The 24,259-nt window shown below is 38.0% G+C and overlaps 1 long non-coding RNA gene across 3 annotated transcripts in view; it reads left to right on the forward strand.

Annotated features, from left to right (window-relative positions):
• Positions 1-23,434, forward strand: part of LOC124600936 — a 48,912-nt gene extending 25,478 nt beyond the window's left edge. The window contains exons 3-4 of one of the 3 annotated variants that reach the window (XR_006978576.1): positions 21,583-21,730; positions 23,120-23,434. This is a non-coding gene — a long non-coding RNA (uncharacterized LOC124600936). The remainder of the gene's footprint in view (positions 1-21,582; positions 21,731-23,119) is intronic. The other 2 variants (XR_006978575.1, XR_006978577.1) reach the window with 2 other exon arrangements.
• Positions 23,435-24,259: the final 825 nt, after the last annotated feature.

The raw sequence follows: 24,259 nt of genomic DNA on the forward strand, positions 1-24,259 counted from the left end.
TGCAACCATAGCACAGCTCTTTATATTGGTATGACTACCAACCAGCAGTCTTCCAGGTTGAGCAGCCACCACAAAAGTGTGGCCAAGAGCATAGTAGACCACTCCATGGCACAACATGCAGCTGAACATACAATGCTTCATTTCAACAGCTGCTTCAAAATCTGGGCCATCTGGATCCTCTCCTCTGTCACCAGCTTTTCTGGACTGTGCTGATGGGAGTTATCCTTACAATATATTCTCAGCCCCTGAAATTATCTTGGTCTCAACCTATGGTAACCAACTGTCCTCACACCTGCCACCTAATAGCTTCCACTCCCCAGCCTTTCGCCTCCTTCCCCACCCTCATTGTGTGCTGCCTGTCCTTGCCCCTTCTCTGCTCCTCTACTTTTCCACTTTCTGTTTTTTCCCCCCACACATCACCTCCTGACACTGCATCTAACAGTCTCATCGGGCCGTAATTTAGTTCCTGCAGATGCCACCAGACAGCATTCTTCTCTCCCTTCACCCAGACACTGCTGGCCCTCCTCCTTCCCCACCCCACTAAAGATTGCTATTCATACGACAGTTGCATTCCGATAGCAGTTACTGGTGGTATCAGTCATGAAGTATGCTTACTTGTGTTAGTGTGTGTGTGTGTGTGTGTGCGTGCGTGCGTGTGTGTGCGCGCGCGCGTGCGCGCACACGCTATGCCGAAGAAGGGTTTGGCCAAAAATCTATAATGTTTAACAGTCTTTTTGTTATGCCTCTGTTCACCTCAAAGGGTTTTCTCATCTTCGTAGCTCTTATACAAAACGTATGTTGGCAGCAGTAGAATTGTTGTGTAGTCAGCCACAAATGCCAGTTATCTAAATTTTCTCAATAGTGTTCACAAAAATAATGTTGTCTTCCCTCCAGGTATTCCCATTTAAGTCCAAGAAGCATCTCCATCAAACATATCAGTAACAAATCTGTCAGCATGCATCTGAATTGCTTTAATGTTTTCTTTTAATCCAATCTCGTGGATATCCTAAACATTCCAGCAGTACTCAAGAATGGGTCGCACCCAAAGACATAGAATACCATAGAGTGGCAACACTGTGACCAGGATGAAGCAAATTGAACAGCCCACTGCCATGTTCTTGGAAGTCAAAGGAAAGGGGCATGGTACATGATAGTACATAAGAAAATTCAAAAATCTAGGATAAAATAATGAAGTTTAACAAATGGAAGTTGTTTCTGTGCTGGTGCATAACACAAATGTACAATACAACTAACAGATAATATATTTAAACAGTATGCACTTGAAATTAGATATATTTGTATTTTTATTGCTTTATGCCTACAATTATAAGCTGTGCAAATGTTAGGATGATTTCAAAAAGAAATTTGGCAGTGCGTATCTTACAAGTATGCACATATACTCCACTTTCAAAACACCCACAGAATTTGAGTGACTAAAATGAGGAAACCATAACCACTTTCATCTGGCATTTGGCTGAAATCGAAAATCAATCATCTGATGTCTCTCACTCATGACTTTTAAGAGGATTCATTTCATTTCACTGTTTCCTTTCTATAACTTCCTTGTTATGACACTGTGTCCTTTCAAAGCAATGTCACATTGAATATTTATCAGAAACGTGTCACTGTAGGTACAATTTGTTATAATTAAATGTTAGTTAAGGACACATCAGCTGTAAAAGTCATTGGGGATTCTGAGATGAATGATAATAATGTCTGGAATTGTTTGTGTTGACTGTGGTCAGGGATGTATAGTTAAGGAGTTGAAGGAAGTACATTTGCATCCTGGTTCATGATAGTTCTTTTTTCAACCTTCAAATTTGTAACACATTCTTGGACTTTCTTGTTCATGTAACAGTGGTATGTTCTTACTCAGAGCTCTATCAGAAATGAGGTTATTCAATTTCATAATTTCAGTCTGATTAAAAAATTAAAAATTAAATTGCTGCAAGTGGAAACAGCTAGCAGTGACATTTATATTCTTTCTTGTCACAAATATTTTGTCATTTTTTAAAAATATGTCACAATTTCCAAAGTGTGGTTAGACAGGAACTGAAGAGTGGAGCTCAAATGGCAGAAAATGAAATGAACAGCAATCATATTTGTAACCTTGCTTGTCATATGCATTTAGCTGTGATCAAATCCTTAACAAACAATGGAAAATCCAGAATGGAATGTAACAATATAATGAAAAGGATAGTTGCTACTCACCATACAGTGGAGATGCTGAGTCGCTGAAAGGGACAAAGAGACTGTCAGAAAGTTAGCTTTCAGCCAACAAGGCCTTTGTTGAAAATACACACACACAAAACAATGATTTATGAGAAGAGCTGGAAGAGAGATTATCTGAAAATTTAAGTGATGCAGACACAAAAAACGTGTATCAAGGAGGAAGGGGAGGAGACACAAAACATACATGCTGATCAAAGCAAGAAAAATAGCTAAGTCAGATGAAACTGCTTTAAGTTAGGAAATGTGATTATAAATTCAATAAACGTTTAGAAAATATTGAGTGTTGTTGCTGATAGACACACATGACATGGGAGGAATGTATAAATCAAAGCTGCTCCATTATGCATAACCAGTATGTTCACAGTGAGGAAGATGGGCAAATCAGTGAATACAAATAAACTGCAGACAATGTACAGTGGTTTAATTTATTAGTGGGCAGGTCAAGTACAATGAACTGTGGATGAAGCCCAACCAACAGGCATTACATGCATTGATCAAAAATGATAGTGCATTGAGAATGGCTAGTTTCTAGCTGAAATCTAGATCTGCTAATAAAATTTAAAAAGGATGACTGATATCTGAAATCTATTATTTACAAGTCAATATAACATGCAACAGTCTTCAGAATGGAAGGTAACCTGATGGTTTTTACTGTTTGTTTTAAATTGTGGTTCTTAGCACAGGAAAGAATGGCGTTATTTAAAATCAACACAAGTGACTGAAACAACCTTTTTTTGGCAGGGTGAAACATCTGAGGTGGTCAGTCAAATGTAAGGACATGCCCAGGATTGACACAGGTCTAGGGTTTAATTCTGTACAGAGAGTCACAGTTTGTTACAATGGAGATTTTGCTTTTGAGGGTATTGATATCCACATGGATGAACCAGAGAGCCAGGCACCATTTAACATTCCTCTTGACCTCTCAGGTAAATTATCACTGCCCAGGGAGAAGGACAAGGACAACCATGGCTAATCAGTGACTCCCACAGGGATGTGTAGCATTGAAAATTAAATCGACACCGATCACATTGGGTAGCAACTCAACTTCTGGCCCAGAAGATGCTGTTCTACAAGTCTTACAGGAAACTAATTTTAAAATTGCCAACACACTTGCATTAAGGGACTACCACACCATACAGGAAGGAGAGGACTAAGGGTGAAGTGTCTGTTTTCAGCAATGACAGATGATGCTCCTCTCCTGTCTCTCTTACCATGTTAAATTCCATCCTGGATTTTGCATTGTTTGTTCCATGGCCATAGAAGCAATTGAAGTGGAAGTTCTCATGCCAGTTACAATCTCATTGCTAAGGCTTTTGTGGTCACTTGTCAAGAAACTGCCTGTAGGGTACTGCCTCAGGTTCTTCGGCCAATGTTGATGATTTTTCTAACATTTCACCAGCAGGAGTGGCTGACATCGTGAAAGCTTCACCCTCCAGTATTTGTGCTGGACTGGAGTGGAATCAAGTTCACATCTGCAGATTATATGTACCTCACTCACCACCATCCAAGGGGTTTTCCATGGTCATTTCCATTGTGGTTCTCCCCTAGCTACCTGCAATGGCAATTCACTGCAGCACAGGAATGAAGCTCTGTTCATCTTGAGGCTTTCTTCTTTCTTGTTGAAGCTATTGTCAAGTTTGTGTATTTCTATAGCTTCTCTGAACAAGCATGTGTGATAGCTCTTCTCTACAGTAAGCGTGTTGGATAGCTCTTCTGTACAGAAAGAACTTGCATATCAGCAAATTTTACTGTGTGATCAGTCTCACACAGCACATGCTTCGCCACAGCCAATTTCTTCACTTGCCTCAACCTGCAGTGCTGATTATGTATGGCGAACCTGCGTTGATTGATTGTCCAGTCATTCTAATGTAGATTTTCCACATGTACATGGAATGCAGTATATTCCCTATATTGCAGGTGAGCCTCTTTCCCTCCTTTGCTGATCTGAGGCACTGTTTGATCTTCTTTTTCAATTAATAAATAATCTTGAAGCCTTGTTTGCACAATATATGGCTGATTCTCTCCACCATTCTAGGAATGTATCACAGAAGGGCTGTACAACATTTCTTTTTCTGATGTGTCACTTCGCTGAGTGCTTGATGCTGTGACATTCCTTATGTAACTGGGGGGAGTACCCATTGCTCCACAGAATGCTTTCCAGGTGTTGCATCTCACATCTGAGGTGCTGCAGCTCACATATCCAGAATGAAGAAGAGTTACAAGCTATCAGGAGTCTTAATGCACACGAGAGCATATTGATATGACCATCGTAATGAAGACTGAACATTATGAGCAGAATATCTGAATCATATTAGATCTGACAATGTGCAAAAAGCTAAGTACGGATCGAATGCAGTGGATGACACAGAATATGAATTGATTAATCAGGACATCTTGTCTCACGGTGGACATACAGAGGAACCTCCACAACACAGAAGCCCTACTATCTCATTTATATGGAATACCAAAGGTCCATAAGACCAATTGTTAGTACTCCTGGCTCACCAATTTATAAACTGGTGAAATACTTGGCCTCTATGCTCCAGCCACATGTGGGAAAGGCTGACACATACATAAAGGACTCATGACATTTCATTCAGAAGCTGAAGAAACTAAAACTTTGATCAAACAACATCCTGGTCAACTTTGATGTTGTTTCTTTGTTTAACAAACTGCCACTCAGTGACTCTCTGGAGTACACTCGTTCCATTTTCTCGTAAGACATCACCAAACTCTTTCTTGCATCTCTCACCACAAGCTATTTCATGTGGAATGGCAATTTTTACAAACTACTGGAAGGTGTCACCATGGATAGTCCACTTAGTCCAATGGTGGCCAACTTCTTCATGGAACATTTTGAAGCACAGACACTGGACTTGGCACCTTGTAAACCTAAGGTGTGCTGCGGATATGTCAACAGTACCTTCATTGTGTGGAGCCATGGTGAGGAACAGCTCGATGACTTCCTAAAACACCTGAATGGCATCCATGCAAACATAAAATATACTATGGAGATAGAAAAGGACAAACACCTATCATTTCTAGATGTGCTCATCACAAGGAATGGTGAAAACCTGGGACACAGCGTGTATTGAAAAGTGACACACACAGATCAATACCAGCCAAATTGTCAGATCACTACCAGAGCGAGAAAAGAGGCATGGCTGATAAGATGCTAACATGAGCATGTTGAATATTTGAGCTGTAGCACGTGAGAGGTGAGATGCAACATCTGGAAATTGTTCTGTGGAGCAATGGGTACTACACCAGTTCTGTAAGAAATGTCACAGAATCAAACACTCAGTGAAATGACACATCAAAAAAGAAATATAGGGTACAGCCTTCCTGCCATACATTCCAAGACTGATGGACAGAATCAGCTGTATGTTATGCAAACACAGTGTAAATACTAGTTATAAACCGATAAAGAATATCAAAGAGTTTCTCAGATCGGCAAAGCAGAAAATGGACCCACTTGCAGTGTCGGGAATGTATCGCATTCCGTGCACATTTGGAAAAGTCTGTGTTGGAATGGCTGGACGATCAATCAACACTAGGATCACAGAACATAAGTGGCATTGTAGGTTGGGGCAGGTGGAGAAATCAGCCATGGTGGAGCACTTGCTGTGTGAGACGACCATATAGTAAAAATGGCTGACACAGAAGTTCTTGCTGTAGAAAAGAGCTATCGCACCAGCTTGTTCAGATAAGCTATAAAAATACACAAACAGGATAACACTTTCAACAAGAAAGAAGAAAGCCTCAAGGTGAATGGATCCTGGATTCCCATGCTGCAGCAAATGACCGTTGCAGGTAGCAAGAGGAGAACCAGAGCATAAATCATCACAGAAAAGCGGAAGAGACATGCCAGTACATATAATCTGCAGCCATGAGCTTGAATTCAGTCCACCACCATCAATATAGGGTGAAGCTTCAACAATGTCAACCACTCATGCTGGTGAAACATCAAAAAAATCGTCAAACCAACATTGACTGAAGAACGTGAAACAGAAGCCAACAGGCAGTTTGTTCCTTAAATCTTTCACCTTGTGATCCCTTATTTGCAGATAAACTTACAGAACTCATCAGGCACTCCCCCACCCATTCCTCCTCGTGAGGGGCTTCCATGCACACAGTGTGCTGTGGGGCTCAATTACCACTTGCTCCTGGGGTCAAAATATCGATCACCTTGTCTTTCACAGGATATCAGCCTTTTGAACTCTGATAGATGACACACTTTTCCACAGTTACAGGGTCGTCTTCAGCCATTGGCCCTTTTCTTGCTATTGGCTACTGCAGACTTAGTTCAGTGGGAAGTGGCCACAGATTTGCATTCCAGTGACCACTGTCCATTGTTGATTCATCTACTGACTTGGATGGTGATCAACAGTAGACCATGAAGATGGGTGGTTCTAAGGGAAAACCGACTACAATACAGTCATCAGATCATCTTCAGACATGAGGTTGTACCCAAGAAATGGTAGACTATATCACCTGAGGGATCTAATGAGCAGCCGCAGATTCAGTTCTCCAGTCTAGCGACCACCTGTAACGATGGTCTGTGCCTTGGTGGAATAATGAATGTCACTCAACAATCAGAGACAGACATACAGTTTTGTGGAAATTCAAACATCATCCAACTACAGAAAACCTTCATGCCTTCAGATCTGTGAAAGCACAAGCAAGGTGAATGATAAAAGAAGGAAGGAATTTGCAACTTCCATTAACTACTACACTTCCACTGCACAAGTTTGGGACTCAATGATGTGGATTTCAAACAAGGGAGATTCACCCCTATGACTGTGTTGAGGAGTGGGATCTTAGTGGACGTGCCTAAATACATGGCTCAGGTTTTAACTAAACACTTTTTTACTGTCACTGTATCATTCAAACAAACTCCTGCATTCCAGGTATTTTGTAGGACTGTGGAGATGAGGAGGCTCTGCTTTTTCCTGTGTAATGAGGTGGTCCACTGTCTTCCATTCTACATATGGAAACTATGGAAACTGGAATCAGCTCTATCTGTAGCCAGAGACACTGATGCAGGACCAGATTAGATTCATTATGCCATCGTCTGTCATCTGTGCCCTGAAACCAAAGGCAAGTTTATATCTTGTTTCAGTCAGATCTTGTTTGGTGGGCAGTACCTCATGATTTGGAAGGAGGCAATTTTAATTCCATTGTGAAAATCAGTCAAGCATTGTACTGGCCCTAACAGTTAGCGGAGTGTAGCCCTCATCAGTTGTATGGGTAAGACTGTCAAATGCATGGTCAACTGCCATCTCATCTGGCTCCTTGAATCCCAAGGTCATTTGTGCCGCTCTCAGTGCAGTTTCAGGCACTAGCATTCTCACTTAATTCTATGGATATGGTGATACAGGATTCCTTCTTATGCCAAAAACCATTTGGCTGGTTTGTGTTTTGACTCCAAGAAGGAGTACATCACCACTTGGAAGTGCAAGTGTCTTTGTCAACTTCATAAGTAGGGGATACGTGGATGTCGGCCACCTCTGATCCAGTCCTTCCTCATGGATCAGTGCTTTTGATATTTCATTGATGATGCCTTTTCTGATTTCTATGTTCAGAAGAATGGGATTGCCCAGGTTAGTGACCTCAGCATCACATTATATGCAATTGCTGTCAATGCCATCTCCTCTGCAGTCAGGGGCCCTGCTAAATGCTCTTTGTTTGTGGGCCACTTAGCAATTTTCTACTTTTTCTCTGATTTTACAGTGACAATGAGACAAATACAGTTGACCATCAGGATGCTGGAAGCTTGGACAAATAAAACTGGTTTTGGTTTCTCACTATATGTGTCAGTTTTGACCATGCTTGTCAAAAGTTTTCACCAACCGGAGATCACAATGAGGGATAATATTTTACATTTTAAGGACACTGTGCTTCCTGTGCTTACTATTTCACTTGGAATTAACCTGAATGCTGCACCTGAAAGGCCTGCGATAAAAGACTTCAAATCATTGAATAAATTGAAATGCCTCTGCGGAAAGGCTTGGAGAGCTGACAGATGCCACCTCCTTCAGTTTCATAGGCCATTTGTCAGGTTGTGGTCAGATTACAGCAGTGTAGTTTATGGGTCATCCCATATTTCCTATCTCAAGATGTTATATGCTGTTCAACATGAGGGCTTTTGGATACTGACTGGAGCTTTTTGTAGCAGCCGAGTTCAGAGTCAGTATGCAGACAATGAGTAACCACCACTCTGGATTTGGCTCAAAAGGCTGTGAGAATCTCAGTGTTGGCTCAGTTATTGGCACTAAGTGCAGCAATCCACCCTAGCTTTGAGCAGTTGTTCAGGAATTGGCACAATGCGACGAAGCCATTCAGGACACATGCCACTGCTGTCTCAAGGGTCTGGGTGTATCAGACCTCTGAAAACATGGCCAGGGATGGCCCAAATTGCCAACTTGTTATCCTCAGAGGTCCAACGTGATTTTAAGCTTGACACAGTACAAGAAAACTTGTACACCAAATTACATTTTTACAGCTCTGCTTTCTTCAGTGTGTAAGTATGAACCACAGTTTTATTATTGTGTATATGGATGGACCCCAGCAAGAGAATGCCCTTGGCTGTACAGCTGTTTTCCCTAATAGGGTTTTCAAAGCATGCCTTCCAGATCAATGTACAAATTATGATGCAGTGATGTATGGCATTATGATAACGCTGGAGTGGGTTCACAGGAACCGCAGTACGAAGTTTCTCATCTGTTATAACTCACTCAGATCACTACAAGTAGTCCACCAAATGTATTTGGTACACCGACTAATTCATCTCATCAGCAACCCCTTATAGTAGCTCTAACACTGTGGCAAGTGGTGATCATTTGCTGGATACCTGGGCTCATCAGGATACAGGGCAATGACGTAGCCAACAAGCAGCCAGAGAGACATGTCGAGATGGTGCCATCCCCTTGCACTCTGTCATCTCATTATCTGATAGGTGAATTATATGTCAGTGGGTGAATTATATGTCAGTGGGAAACTGAATGGTTGGAGGTGGCAGAAGACAAACTACAGTCACTCAAAGTGACCACATAGACATGGGGGACTTCATGCCAACCTCACTAATGGAAGGAAGTGCTGCTCACCAGACTGCACATAGAACGTAGTCCTGCACTGACAGGAAGTCAGTGAAGTTGGGCATGTGCCACTTTCAGTTTAGCATATTTGGGCTATGTATGTCCTACATACTGACATCAGGGCAGTCCTCAATTTGGCAGGCATCTGCCCATTGTCCGTGGCAACACTGAACCCATGTTACATGGATTCTGACATTTTGTGAATTGTTGAGACTCGTACATAAAGTACTTGGGAGTGGAGGCAGTTGTTAATGCATTATAAACTACTCCTCATGTGTTCCACCCTCTCCCTCCACCCTGCACCCTATGAGAATGGCATGCTGATTTTTAGGCATTGTTGACCATGATGTTGAGCACTCCACATCCAAAATCATCATTGTCATCAACTTCTGCTGTGAGGTAGCTGAAGTCTTAACTATGAGCATAAGTGCAAACCATTAGTTAGTCATTGATTCAAAACACCAGTCAAGTAAGATAGCCGCAGTTGCCACACAAGCAATGACAATCACCCAAAATGCTGCCATCTCACATGTAAGCAAAGATATGGTTAACAAAGACATAAAGTTAGTTTTTGTTAAGAATGCTCTTGTTGACACTACCACTTTAACACAGATGAGGAAATGAAAGAATGACAATATATCACTGAATGTGATTACAAATACCGACAAAGAAATTTTGATACTTGCAAGCAATATTATGTTCCAAATCAACAAAAGTGTGGAAAGAAATCACCTGCAGTAATGAATAAAGACATAAAACAAATGAATGTGCAGAGGCTGAGTCTGAGTTCAGCTTGTACTGACAATAAAAAGAGGAGGAATCATAAGAACACACAAAGACATTCAGTGTCTTTGTTAAAATTTGTCAGTGAAAAATCTGTTAATCAGATTTTTCGAGGAATCCTCTCTCGTAACTACTGTTCCAAACTCCTGAAAAGCTAATTATAAGTTATGTGGCACAAGCCTCACATAGACACAATCTGTTTCAAGGTCAAAAGTTCCTGCTGCCTTACTGCTTTGTGAGTGGCAAACTAATTTTGCAGTTACTTTTTCCTTTGTTGAAACAAACTTTTGGTGTGAGATAATCATGAGAGTATGTAACAATGTGGTATTTTCAGGAAAATGAAAATCATTACAGATTATTTACTTTAATGTTCCTCAGACTGAATGAAAAAATAAAAGAAACAAAAGCAACACCTCAATAAGGCACATAGATTCATGCAGTGCTGACAGGAAAGAATATCAATGTCTGCCATGAAGCCAGGTCCTGCACATAAAACACTGTCCACTACTCAACTAAGATGGTAAACTGACACTATACAGTTTGTGAAGAAATGTCATCTTGCCATTCCTATGTCAAAATTTTCCATCATCATTAGTAACCATAAGGTTTTGGCTAAAATGTAGCTGAATACCAGTACCTGTAAAGTCACTTCTGACCAGCTTAAGTTATTCACAACTCCACTCATGAAAGTCAAAATTAGATGGCTTGTCTTTGTTCCGTTGAATGTGCACTACACAGTACTTTTTTGGTTTGTCACTGATTTTTTTTCACACAGACTCACACTACAATAAATAGCATTATGATTGCCAAAAACAGATCAGTAATTCACTCTCTCAATCGCAAGTGCTTCCTGCTGTTTGAGGACACAGCAAGCTTCAACCATCAACTCCTGAACAAATAATAGTTGGACAGTAAGCCAAGAACATTGTCATTAAAATGGTTTTGTGTGGATCTGCTTTACTGGCATGTCAGAAAGTGAAACAAATTGTGTTTGCACTTATATTGGGTAATAATTTTGAGGTATAAGAGAAATGTGGTTTTATAATAACCTGTACAAAGATATGTTGTCATTGATTCCTCCATGGGTTAATCTGGCATTATTTGTTAAATAATTTGTAGCACCTTTTGTAATGTTACTGCAGATCTCATGATGATAATGTAGTTTACCAAAACTGTTTATCCACAACTCAGTGTTTTATTGTTATCTTGGCTAAGAAGTTTTTCTTCTCCTAAGAAATTTTCTTTATTGGCTGGCAAGTCAACCAAGTCCTCATCATCACGTAATACGCACATGCCATGTCATTCCTTCCAGTTAATACTGGATTTCAGTGACTTAGCTTTCACTAGGATGTGGCTAGTCGTAGTGTTACATCCTCAGCTGCATTGTGCAAGAGGTTCCCAATGTACAGCCCTCTTCCACTAACAGTATCCAATATTGGCAGACATTATGGTCTAGAGGAAAATAAGGCCTTTATTCAGCACTGCAACAGAGCTGTCATCGTGGTTCAAAAGGTTAACAACTATTCTGCGGGCCTTATTGGACTCCAGGTCAGCATCACCATGAGTTAAGCGGTCAAACTTGGAACTTTGCTTAGATTTCATCTTCCACAAACTCACACGATGTTGCATGTGGTGGGTGTATCTACCTGCTGTTGAAAGCTTTAGTGTTTCATTCGAAGTGGCGTGACTTGTAAACTGATAAGATTTTATTCTCTCATTCTATATATGTAAAATTGAATTTACACTCTATTACAAATTCCTGATCAGAAAACTTATACACAAAATTCTGCAAATTCATTCTAAATCCATCTACCACTATAGTTCCTGATGCAGGTAGTCTATAAAAGCAGCTGATTACCATTTTTGATGCACCTTTGATGCTTAACTTCACCTAGATTAATTCAGATTTAGAATTCATGGTAACCTCACTAGATATTATCGAATTCCTTACCAGTACTGCAATAAATATGCCACCACCATTGGAGACTTACCTATCCTCGTGATAAATATTCGATACTGAATTCAGGATTCCAACCAAATTTCTGTAATACTATTTGGGCATTATATCATCCAATAAGTGATACTAATTCTGTAACCTCACCACGAAAGCTCCTGTAGTTTACTAATATCATATTAACCTGTTCCATTCCTGACCTGTGAGTATGAGCATTCTCTGAGAGTAGTGTGGCCGATGTATCTTTATTTTTGGTAGGCAGTTCATCTCTTATCCCAAGGTGGGTGAGTTACTCTGAACCTAAAAAAAAAAAAAAAAAAAAAAAAAAAAAAAAGCTTTGTGCATGCCACACATACTCCACTAGCCTAATAGCCATGTACTGCATCTAGTGTATGCCTTAGTAAATCTTTCATAAAAAGGTGTAAATTAAAGGTTGATTCATATGTGATTGAACAGAACATCAAAAGATTCTACAGTGCATTTCAAATGGTGGCATTTACACAAGACATGAACTGAACTGAATGGAGGAAGATGTCAACATCAAACATTTCTCATGAAGAAGTTTCGATGTTGACATTGGAGGGGAAGCAGTGGGACCATCTGCTAACATCAGCAGTTACCTTATTCCTCTTGCACTCCTCATATTGTTTTTGGCTTATTAGTTAGTAATTTATCGTTTGCTTTGTTTTTATGATGTGTTACATGGGTTCCATGAGGACCTAGTAATTTTCCTAGGAGTTCTTCCACAAAAGAGGCCAGGTATCTGAAAGCAAAAAATGATTTAGAAATTACAGTATTTGGGCTGAGAAAAACCCTACACTTTGCATAAGCAAGAACATAAACTGAAGAAACAATTTTCATTCAATATTGTTTTTCGTTAACAAGGACAATGGAATGTAGTCAAATTAAATAAGGCAATGCTGGGGGATCAAGATTAGGATATGAAGCACTAAAACTATCTGATGATAGCTCAAGCAGAATCAGACAGTGGCAACTCCAGTTTGGAATATCAAAAAGTAAGGAAGATAGATTGCTACTCACTGTAAAGATGGCACATTGAGATGCAAACAGTTACAGCCCCCTTTTCGTTGTGTCTGTCTGCAGCTCCACATGTCATCTTTACAGTGAATAGCAACCTATTGTTTTCCTTATTCTGTTGATGGCTGAAGTAGGAAGGATATAAACTGCAGTCTGCCAATAGCAAGAGAAATATATCTGAAAAAGAGAAATTTGCTAACACTGAGAAAAAAAGCTAAGAAGTGAAACATGGATGATAAACATTTCAGATGAAAAGAGTATAGAAACTTCTGAAATGTAGTGTTATAGAGGAATTCTAAAAGCAGATGGGTAGATTGAACAATTAATGAATATGTATTAAATATAAATGATGCAAAAGAGCTTTGTGGCATAACTTGACTAAAAGGAGGGATCACGTCCTGAGGCAACAAGGAAAAAAATGCCTGAAAGACAAAGAATTTTACATTCTTAATTCATTGACTGCTACAAGGTCATGGCAGCCACAGCAGAGCCTTATACCTGATGCAATAGGCCCATCAGCAGCCATAGCAGAAGCTGATGCTGTAGCCTGGTGGCAAAATGTGCATCACTATACCTGCAGCAATCAACATCTTAAAAAATCAGTTAAGTTAACTTGGAATAATACATAACTTATAATACTGATTGATTGTACCTTCTTTCTATGCACGTTTGTTGCTTCTGGTATCTGTTCTCCAGTATATAGTCAACATGCAAGTAACTAGTCTTCAGCTCATGTTTTACTATTAAACACATTGGGAAATTTTTTGTATGCCCTCTATTATTTTATTGTGTGTACCTTAGTAAGTAACTAAACAAGGTTTCATTTCATATTTAACTATTAACCATGTGGAGGAATCTTAATATACAGTATCACCTATGTTGTTTTATTTTGCATATTCTTTTATTGCACATACGCTAGTTATGCGTAATTCATAGTGTATGTAGGTTTCTCCTAAGATGGCAATTATACTTCCTAAAATCTCTTGTGTAGTACTTAAGACAACATCAATCATGATGACACTGATTGCATGCAGATCCTTAATTATAGATGAATAAATAAACAAAGACATACTGAATCATCAGTTTGACAATGGAAGGAAGTGTGGCATAAAACTTGTAATGGGGGGGCCATGGTCTGATTACAGTGAACAGGCTCAAATGGATCTAGGCTGCACTAGTTATCTATCAGCATCTATGCAGAGATGAAGAGGTTTCCACAGGATCGCATGGATAGCTGCATCAACCCAGTCTCAGGAAAGAAGAAGACGACGATGACAACAACAACAACAACAACAACAACAATAATAATAATAATAATAATAATAATAATAATAATAATAATAATAATAATGATGATGATGATGATGATGATGACAACGTCAGCTTACCTTAAATGCCCATCACATCTGTGCAGATAGATCATAGCAATTGGATAGGTGATTTGCACTGATATAAGATGTGTGCAAAACTGAAGTTTTTAGCAAAATTGCTCAAATCTGTGGATGCAGATCATATCTGTACTAAAAGATTGTAGGGTGTAGTTGCCACAAATGAGTCTAAGGAAAGAATTCAACAACAACAACAACAACATCAATATCCTTTAAATGCAAGTCCACACACTACAAACTGTCTGCACTCATTACATTTGCACAGACATCTCATGTGGACAGGTGATTTGCACAAATATTAGATGTGCATAAACTTGGAGGTTTGAGCAAAATTGTTCAAATTTGTGAGCACAAATCATACCTGCACAGATAGATTGTAGTGTGTGGACAGTAGATCAATGCAAATCTGATATTCAGGTTTGTGGAAAGTGAAGACTGAGGATTCCAGCAATCGAGATAAGAAGGTGGGTGTTTATAATTCATTAGTACAGGAAACGAACAGTTGACCCTACAGCAAACAGGAAAACTGTAATAATAAAAAATATCATTGCAGACTTGACCAAAATTATTAGTACTGACTACTTTGTGCTTAGAAATCTGTCTCATTACATTGACCTGAATAAAGGATTCCAAGCATATTTTCACTCAGTACTGTTCTATACCACAATCTTTTGTGGCACTGTAGATAAAATAAAAGTATTTATTCTACAGAAAAGTGCAGTCAGAATATTGTGCTAAGTTGATAAAGAAACATCTTGCAGCAGTGTCTTCAGTGGCAAAGGGATTCTTACAATTGTTCATCAACATGTTTACTCCCTGATAGAAATGTGGGGTGTAACATTAGTGGTTTAAAGGTAACTGCATAAATCACTACCGCATTATTAAAACTTTTCATATATACTATAAATTCCTGTCTATACAACATAACTGAGTTTTATATTTTAGAGCAGAAATTTACGACAGGTTGCTGCTAGACTTCAGGCAGAGAAATGAAGATTCCTATATACTCTGAAATAAACAGATACCACACTGGCCATTCATATGAAAAAATATTATCTGTTACACAGTTACACTGTTAAATACTTTAATTGTCTCCATGAAATTCTTCTTCAGGACACTTAAATAGCTTTGCATGTGCCAAGTATTGTTTCACTCAATGTTCATTTGGACATTGCTGTCAAAAATTTTAAATCTTTGTAACTTCTTCCTGAATCACAATTTTGCTATCAACGATTCAAGTTGCGAAATTACTTTCTTCATTGAGGTATTTCACCATATTACATGAGAAACTACAAGTGTCAATTGATATGCCTCTATGGCTGTTCACAAATAATTTCCATCCATCATTAGGATTGCCGTGTAAATTGCCAAGTAAATTATTAGGTGAAAACTGCCATCACTTACCAATTCTAAACTGCCATCACCTCACATCACATCAAAACATTCCACATGCATTTCAAATGGCAGAATTCATAGAGGCCATCAGTGGACCATTACATCATGTCATGTCCTGTTATGTCAGATTATTGTCAAGATTTTTCAGGAAGAAACTTTTGACTGCGTTGTCATCCACTAGCATCAGAAGTTAACCTGTTTTCACTGCTCTCATTCATGTTATGGTAGTGGATTTCATGCTTTTGTCTTCTTGTAAACTTTACTTTATTATTTTGCTTTGCTTTCATGGAATATTGCAAATATTCAATGATTACTTGGATATTTTTTTCATTGTGCGTCCTTCCATAAACAAGGTCAGTTATATGAAGGTGAAAAATTATTTAAGTTTTACATTAACAGAACAGAGATTATACCTACACTGTGTATAAATAAGAATATAAGTTGAAGCAATTTACGTTAAATAATTAAAGAGAAAAATAAAATTGTTAAGAATTTATTAATTATGTAAAAAAAACATAATAGGTAAGGTAAACAGTCTATATTTATTCTCTTATAAATATTGTTTGATTTGTTTGTATGCACCCTACATTTTTTGGTAACAAACAAATGTTGCTGTTTTAAAATGTTATTCAACTTCTCAGTGCTTTACCTCAAAAATTAAGAACATATGTTATAAAGTTTACTTTGTCTGTTATTCATTGTTAGTTGCTCAATTCAAACACTATATAGGCCAATTCATATTAACTATCACATCACATCTCATCCCATCAAAACATTCCTCAGTGCATTTCAAATGGCGGCATCCACACTGGCTGTCACGTCACACCGTGTCACATTACAGCACCGTCAAAATTTCTAGGGAAGGAAGTTTTGATGGCAGACATCATCTGTTGTGGATCATGTGGCTCCTAAGCTCATTTCCTCTGGATACACAATTGTTTGCATATTCTCCATCCTTCCTGTCATCGTGCTTTTCATTGTTGATATCGGTTGTTATTCTAAGTCTTTATTACTTGTTATTTTTGTTATTTGCTGTAAATTGTTTCATTTTGTTATTCATTAGTTAAAACTGTTAGTTTTATATGAATGACAAAAGATTAATTGAAGCAATGAGGCAGCAGTCTGAACTGTACAACATGAGCAACTGGAGGTACTCAATCTCTGCTAGGAAAGCAGCATTGTGGAACAAAGAAAGAGTGTGTGAAGTCTGATTCCTAAACATCTTGAGCCTTCTCACATTTATTTATAATGCCATGATTATCAATATACCAGTATTTAATATTTTACAGTGAAATAGACTTCGATATGGCTGCAACTTAAAGTGAAGAAAGCACTGTGGGAAGAGTTAGACTGATTAGTAAATGAAATTTATTTGTATGTTGTTAAGCATTTGTAATGTTTGATAAGGAAGTGGACTGAATCCTTCAGACGCTGCAACAGTGGAAAATGCGTTTTTGTGAAGTATACATCAAGTAACATATTAAAGTTGTTTGTTTAAATATATATATTTGTGGTAGGCTATATTATTAAGCAGCTCTGTGCACTGTGTGTGAAACAGTTTTGAAAGCATCAGTGGTCAATATTTATGCAGTTTCACTAGCTAACCCCAGCACAAATAAGGCACTTACTCTATTAAAAGCCATATAGAGAATATGAAGAAAACTCATAAATCTTGAAGCAAAAGCTGTTGAGGGAGATATGCCTATTGCACAGAAATTTGCACTGGACTGTCAACTAAACTTAACCTTAAGCAAACCAATTTTTCACAGATTATGATGGCAGATCGTAACACTGTGTTTCTTTTAGTAATTTTGGGTGCAATTTGGTGTAATAAATTCAAAAAATATTTATAAAATGCAGATTCCTCTTTCTCAGGCTCCTTGCAGTATGTGTGAAATTCGCCTTCTGTACCATGTAAAGACATTTTCAGACCTCACACTTTCTTTTCTTTTCTTTTTTCTTTTTTCCTTCTTCACACTTCTATCTTCCTGCTCTAATACACATGCTACTCCTGCAAGCTGCAAACCAATATGAGTCTGATAAATGTCGTTTTCATACAAATGAATCCCATCATCTACATATATAAGCTTCCATGTTATGTATGTCCACTTCCCGCATAACAACAGTTGGGAATTATTTTGGGAAGATCACAGTTCCCATGAGGAAACAACTGAGGATAGTCATGTGAGCTGAGATTGCGTGATCTGAATGGACTTGACATGAAGGACAGTGTGAATACACTCTGACATGACAGTGCCACGACAGCCTGTGTGGATTGTCCTTATTTCGACTTTTTGTATAATGAGTGGTATCTCATAACCACATTTTCACCATCCTGTACGGTGCATAAGTGAATAGGCATGATGTGATGTAACAACGAAATGATGTGACGTGGCATGATGATCCATTGATGTCTAGTGTGTTTCAGCCTTAAGGAGCTACTGTCTTGACCATTTAAATTGTTCTTTCTGCCACTGACACTTTTTTAACATTGCTAAGACTATTTATGAACAGAAACCACAGCAGAATTTCCTGCATTATCCATTAGTGTCTGGAATTGAAATATCCTTCACAGCAGCATATTCACTTGCCTCTGACAGCCCTTTCCTCCACTGACAATTGGCAGGCCAGCAGTAGACTGAAACTTTGTCATGTAAATGCACAGTATTTACAAGAGTTTATTGCATGCACAGATATTTGTGCAGACAGATTGTTCTGGACCTGATATGGGCCTGCCTAAGGTGAAAAAGTCAGATCTGGAGAATTAGAAAAAATTGTTATATTTGATGCTTAGAAAGATAGAAAAAAACCAGTGCATGAGGTAGAATACTCTTGGTATTGACTTCTAAATATTGTTTGATGTGTTTGTATGTATATACATTTGCTTTAACAAATAAATGTCAATGTTTTGAAATATTTGGATGAAAGTATTGTTTCATTCCTCAGCAGTTTATCATACAATTTCTGTCAAGAACATCTGTTATGACTTTTGATTTGCCTGTTAATAACCTGCATGTTGCTAGTTCCTTAATTCTGAGACTATTGCAAGTTTTTGTTTCATGGATGATATCTCCTAACGAAACATGCACTGTTCACTGCTGGCCTAAGTGAAGTGATGTTGCATTGGGGTTCTGTGTAGTGTGAACATACCACCATTTAATGGTTATGTTGTCTTCCATTCCATCCATTGACATCCAGTGTAAATTGATCTTAAAATCTATGTCTGACCAGATACTGCTTGCAACAATTGTGTCAATGGGTATGTAAACTTGTTGGTTTGCTGAAAGTGAGGAGTCGAATTTAGTCCTCACAATAGGAGTAGAATTGCTCATTCACTCAGTTCAAAAGAAACCAACCCACATTACAACATTACATAATGGTTACTTCAGTGCTACATACAGCATTATTAGATCTCTGAATCTGGCAGTGGGTAGACGCAAAGCAGCAATAACTGTTAATTGACAGAACATTACAGTGCAGGGATATGAAAACAAACTTGCAATTATTATAATTATTATTGTTTTGTGACTTGTTTTGTTGTGCATAAACATTTCTAATTTTCAAGGGCATCATTATTACTCTGTGCTTACATGTAAGTTGCTATTTATGAAGTTAATTTTAATGATCTTGTTCCTTATGCTTCAGAGTTGTAAAACCAAATACTGGGTTTTCACCAAAAATGTTGATAATTTGACGCTGATCTAGTCCACTTAAGATTTATCTAAATCTGTAGTATTTTAGTTCATGGCACCCGTGGCATTTTATTTTTCTGTCATTATTTCATGAACACAGTACATATTGTTTTCGTTTTTATGTGTCCTCCCTCTTATTCTGATATTGTGTTGGAAGCATTATTGTGTTATCTATCAAACATTATTGTGTTACACTGAAGCTAGTTAGTAAGCTAATTAGTTGTACCACATATCCAATTCGCAATAAATGTTACGATGTGGGATGTGTCAATAGAAAAAACATAGAAAACTTAGGTAAACTAAATAAAAAATATTAAATAATATTTATATGGCAGCATGCTGGCCATTTACAGTTTGTTTTAATGACTAATATCTCTATTAATGACTAATTATCTTGGCTCAGGAATTCCTCTTTGGTTTAGAAGGTTTGTCAAGGAGAAAGCTCTATAATCTACATTTAAAAACATTTATGCTATCTGTCAGACATTTTATTTCCATAGGTAAAATGTCAAAAAGTTTTTAGCTGCATATCTCACCTCTTTTTGTGCCAAAATTAGACTCTTTTAAAGGATAATACAAATCATTTTTCCATCTAGTGAGGTACTTGTGAATAGCTCTGAAACTTACATGTATTGTTGATAACAAACTTCATAAGTGAATAAATGTACTGTGAGGCTGTGGGTAATATTCTCAGCTGCTTAAAGAAATATGTGCAAGATGTATGTGTGTGAATGCCACACATAATTCTAATTACTTTCATTTGTGCAATGAATGCTTTTAGCCTAAGCAAGGAGTTACCCCAGAACACTACTGTATAAGACATCAATGGATGAAAATATGTAGACTGTACTAACTTACTGACTTCTATATCCCGAAGTTGACAATTATTTTAATGCAAAAGTATCTGAACCTAAATGTTTTAGTAGATCTACTTTACGGTTTTTCAATGAAATTTTTCAGCAATGTACGCAACTAAGAACTTACAATTTTCCACCTGTTTATTATTTTTTATTGGTATACTAGGTTAATAGGAGGGTAGGCATATTTTTTAAAGTACAAAACTGGATGAACTGTGTTTTTTCAAAGTTTAAAGCTGGCCCGTTAGTGCAAAACCATTCAGTAATTTACACAAAAACATCATTCACTACTTTGTTGATGCGTATTTTCTCAGCCTCATAATAATGCTTGTTTCATCTGCAAAAAGGATTAATTCTGCCTTCTGCCTCAAATAAAATGACAGATCACTAACCTAAAGCTTGCACAGTAATGGGTCCATGATCGAACCCTGTGGGACTCCCATTGTGATTTCTCCTATTGTAGCTGATGTGATGTCCCTCTTCGTATTACTAAAGTAACTTTCTGAATTCTGTTTCCTAAATAGGACATAAACCAGATATATACTGAACCACATATTCCTTAAAACTTAACTGCTCCAAAGTTGATTCATAGTAGATGTCAACAACTGCCATGTCACATCACTTCACATCACCATCATCATCACATTAGGGTGTATCCACACTAGACATCACATCAGTTTGCTTAAGCCCAGTACTAAATGGTGAAAGAGGTTATGAGATACCATCCATGATAGAAATAGAGTATAGCATTGGAATTGAGTAACTAACAACTAAAATTTGTATTAATGGTCAAATTCTTAATTACTTTTGTAGGCTGAAGTCCTGAGAAGTTAAACATCATTCAAAACATCAACATTTATTTGTTAGTGAAAATATATACATACACACACATATCAAATATTGTTATAATGGAATAAATAGAACCCATTTACATTATCCATTTGTTTACATGACTAATAACATCATAAACAAATGTTTTTTCCTTCATTGAGGCTGGTTTTATTCACTTAAAAACGTTATTTAATGAAAATTTCTTCAATGACTTATGGTCTTATTTATACACAGTGTAGGCATCTGCTTTTATACACAGTGTAGGCATCTGCTGCGGTCTGTTATTGTAAAATCTAAATCATTTTTCGATTTCAGGTATCTGACCTCACTTATGGAAGAACACTCAATGGAAAAAAATATCCAAGTCATCATGGAACATTGCAATTTGTCATAAAAGCAAAGCAAAACAGCAAAATAAATGTTAAGAAGGTACCAAAGCATGTAATCGAGTACTATAACATGAGTGAGTGCAGCAAAAACAGATTAACTTCCGATGCTACAGCTGGGTGCATGCAAGAAGGTGGCAGTGCGATGTATTCTGCACAGTGGGAGAAAGGGAATAATATGTAAATTGAAGGTGGAGGAGGAGAAATAGTAGGAAAGGGAAGGAATTACTTATGTCAGCTGCAGCATGACTTTATACGGAATCAGCGGTGATAAGTGAAAATGTATGCTAGGCAATTGCATTAACCATTGCACTATCTGGACACAGTGTTTATTGTGGACTATCTCAGCACATCTCCAGGCCAAACCACATTTCACCTGTTGCAGTCCCGATCTGTGTCCTCCTTGAGACTCCTACAGGAGGTTGAACGAAATTGTGCATCCACACTGAATGCGGTGGTTTTATCGCCCATTGAGGTGAATCAGTTACATGAATGTGTGGTGTCTGTTCTTTCAGGCATGTCCAAAAGAACAGGCACCACATGGAATCCACAGCTGTTATACATATTATGTAAACTGAAAGTGGAGAACGAGAAAGGAAATGAAAGGGAAGGAACTATTGATGTCAGCTGCATTGGTACTTTATGCAAAATCATTGGTGATGAGTGAAAATGTGTGCTCTTCCAGGACTCAAACACAAGATCTCCTTCTTACTAGGCAGTTGCATTCACCACTATGCCATCCATACATAGTGTTATCAAAATTATGTGGACTATCGCAGCATGCCTCCCAGGTGACCCACATTCTCAAGTAGGCCACCTATCTGCCATCCCCATCCATGTCCTCCATGCTCACTACTTTGAAAGTCCCACAGGAGGTCGAACACAATTGTGCATCCACACTAAATGTGGAGGATTCATCATAAATCGAGGCAAATCAGTTATATGAATGCATGGTGTCTGTTCTTTCGGACACATTTGAAAGAACAGACTCCATGAAGACTCCACAGCTGTGCCACATATTATGTAAACTAAAGGGGGAGGGGGGAAGAAAGGACAGCAAAGCTACTATTGACATCAGCTGCATTGGGACTACATGTGGTGCCTGTACTTCTAGATATCTCCGAAAGAACAGACACTGCGAATTCGTATATAGACTGAGAATAATTTGCAATGTTTCCATTATGCTCTTTGTGTCTGTCCCACAATTTTTACTACAGCCATCACCTACCGTAATAGCTGGCAACGCAGGGATGAGCACTATGCCTGGCAACTGTTTCTGCTTCTGACTTGGCAGTATTTATATGCTCGGGAACTATTACTGTTGCTTCTTAACGTAATACTTCATGTGTTTGCATTACTTCATCCTTAATTAGCACTATCATGGGAAAGTAACCACAATATATGTATAAACTAACATGAAAATAAACAATTAATGTTCTGAGCACACCTTGATGTGTCTGCTATAGATGTATGCAGCAGAATGATGGTATCGGCTCGAGCATCACATGGTACATTGCTGCTTGCCACTGAGCATTGCCCACCAACCACCATCTTATGTGCACACCGCTGTCAGCAGACGATGACACCAGCAAAACTTTCTTCCTGACAATTCCTAATGGTGATGTGATATGAAGGCCAGTGATGACTTGTGTGAATGCCACTATTTGAAATGCATTGTGGAGTTTTGATGTGAAGTGATGTGAGAGCATGTGTGAATTGGCCTTAATAGGATATTGTGATTGACCCAGGCAAACGACTTCAATAAATGGCAGAAGATCCCAGTTGGTGATGTTTTAACATTCAAAGATTTTATTATGCACTCAGTAAATGTATAAGTAGCTAACTCAGAAGAATGGTCCTTTTTTAAATACTTCAGCAAGTGAGGAGATGAGAATGATACGATGCCAGGGCATAAAAACATAGCAGTCACCCAGAAAAGATTTTATTTAAAATGCTGTAAAATATTTTTTGTTTCTGTTAAACACATGAAATCCCAAATGAATGTAAGAAAACAAGCAAAACATTTAATATTTGAAAATTGAGAAACCTCCACCTGACCTCTGTCAAAATAATTTCAATAAAGCACATTATGAAATTCAGGCATTACTATAACAGCAGAAAAAAGGGATTTCAGTTAACACATGTTCAAAGAAACAAAATAAATCAGTCATTACTAAACATTTAGTCAGCACATCAAATTACAGACCTGCAAACCAAGCAACTAATGGGAAATTATAAAATAAAGTGACACACAAGCTTTACCTAAATCAGAGAAATGTTAATTGAACTCTTTAAGTAGAATGCAAATGGCTCAGGCTATTTCTACAAGAGAATATATTAATAAACTTTAAATACCACCACCCACAAGGCTTCAACTGAGACAGTGAGTAGTAAAATTTATCCTGAACACCACAATAAATTAAACAAAGCAGCACAAATATTCATATATTTCAAATTGGTCTCAATGCTGATGAACAGGAATAAATGGGACACAGACAGACAAAAATCTCTACCTATTTCAGTTAGCTGAGTGGAACTGATAAAATCTAAAACAGATGACATAAAGAAGCCTGCAGCACAGCAGATAGCTGAGGATAATGTTGATA

The sequence above is a fragment of the Schistocerca americana genome, chromosome 1 (genome assembly GCF_021461395.2).
Source record: "Schistocerca americana isolate TAMUIC-IGC-003095 chromosome 1, iqSchAmer2.1, whole genome shotgun sequence".
NCBI classification, from domain to species: domain Eukaryota; kingdom Metazoa; phylum Arthropoda; class Insecta; order Orthoptera; family Acrididae; genus Schistocerca; species Schistocerca americana.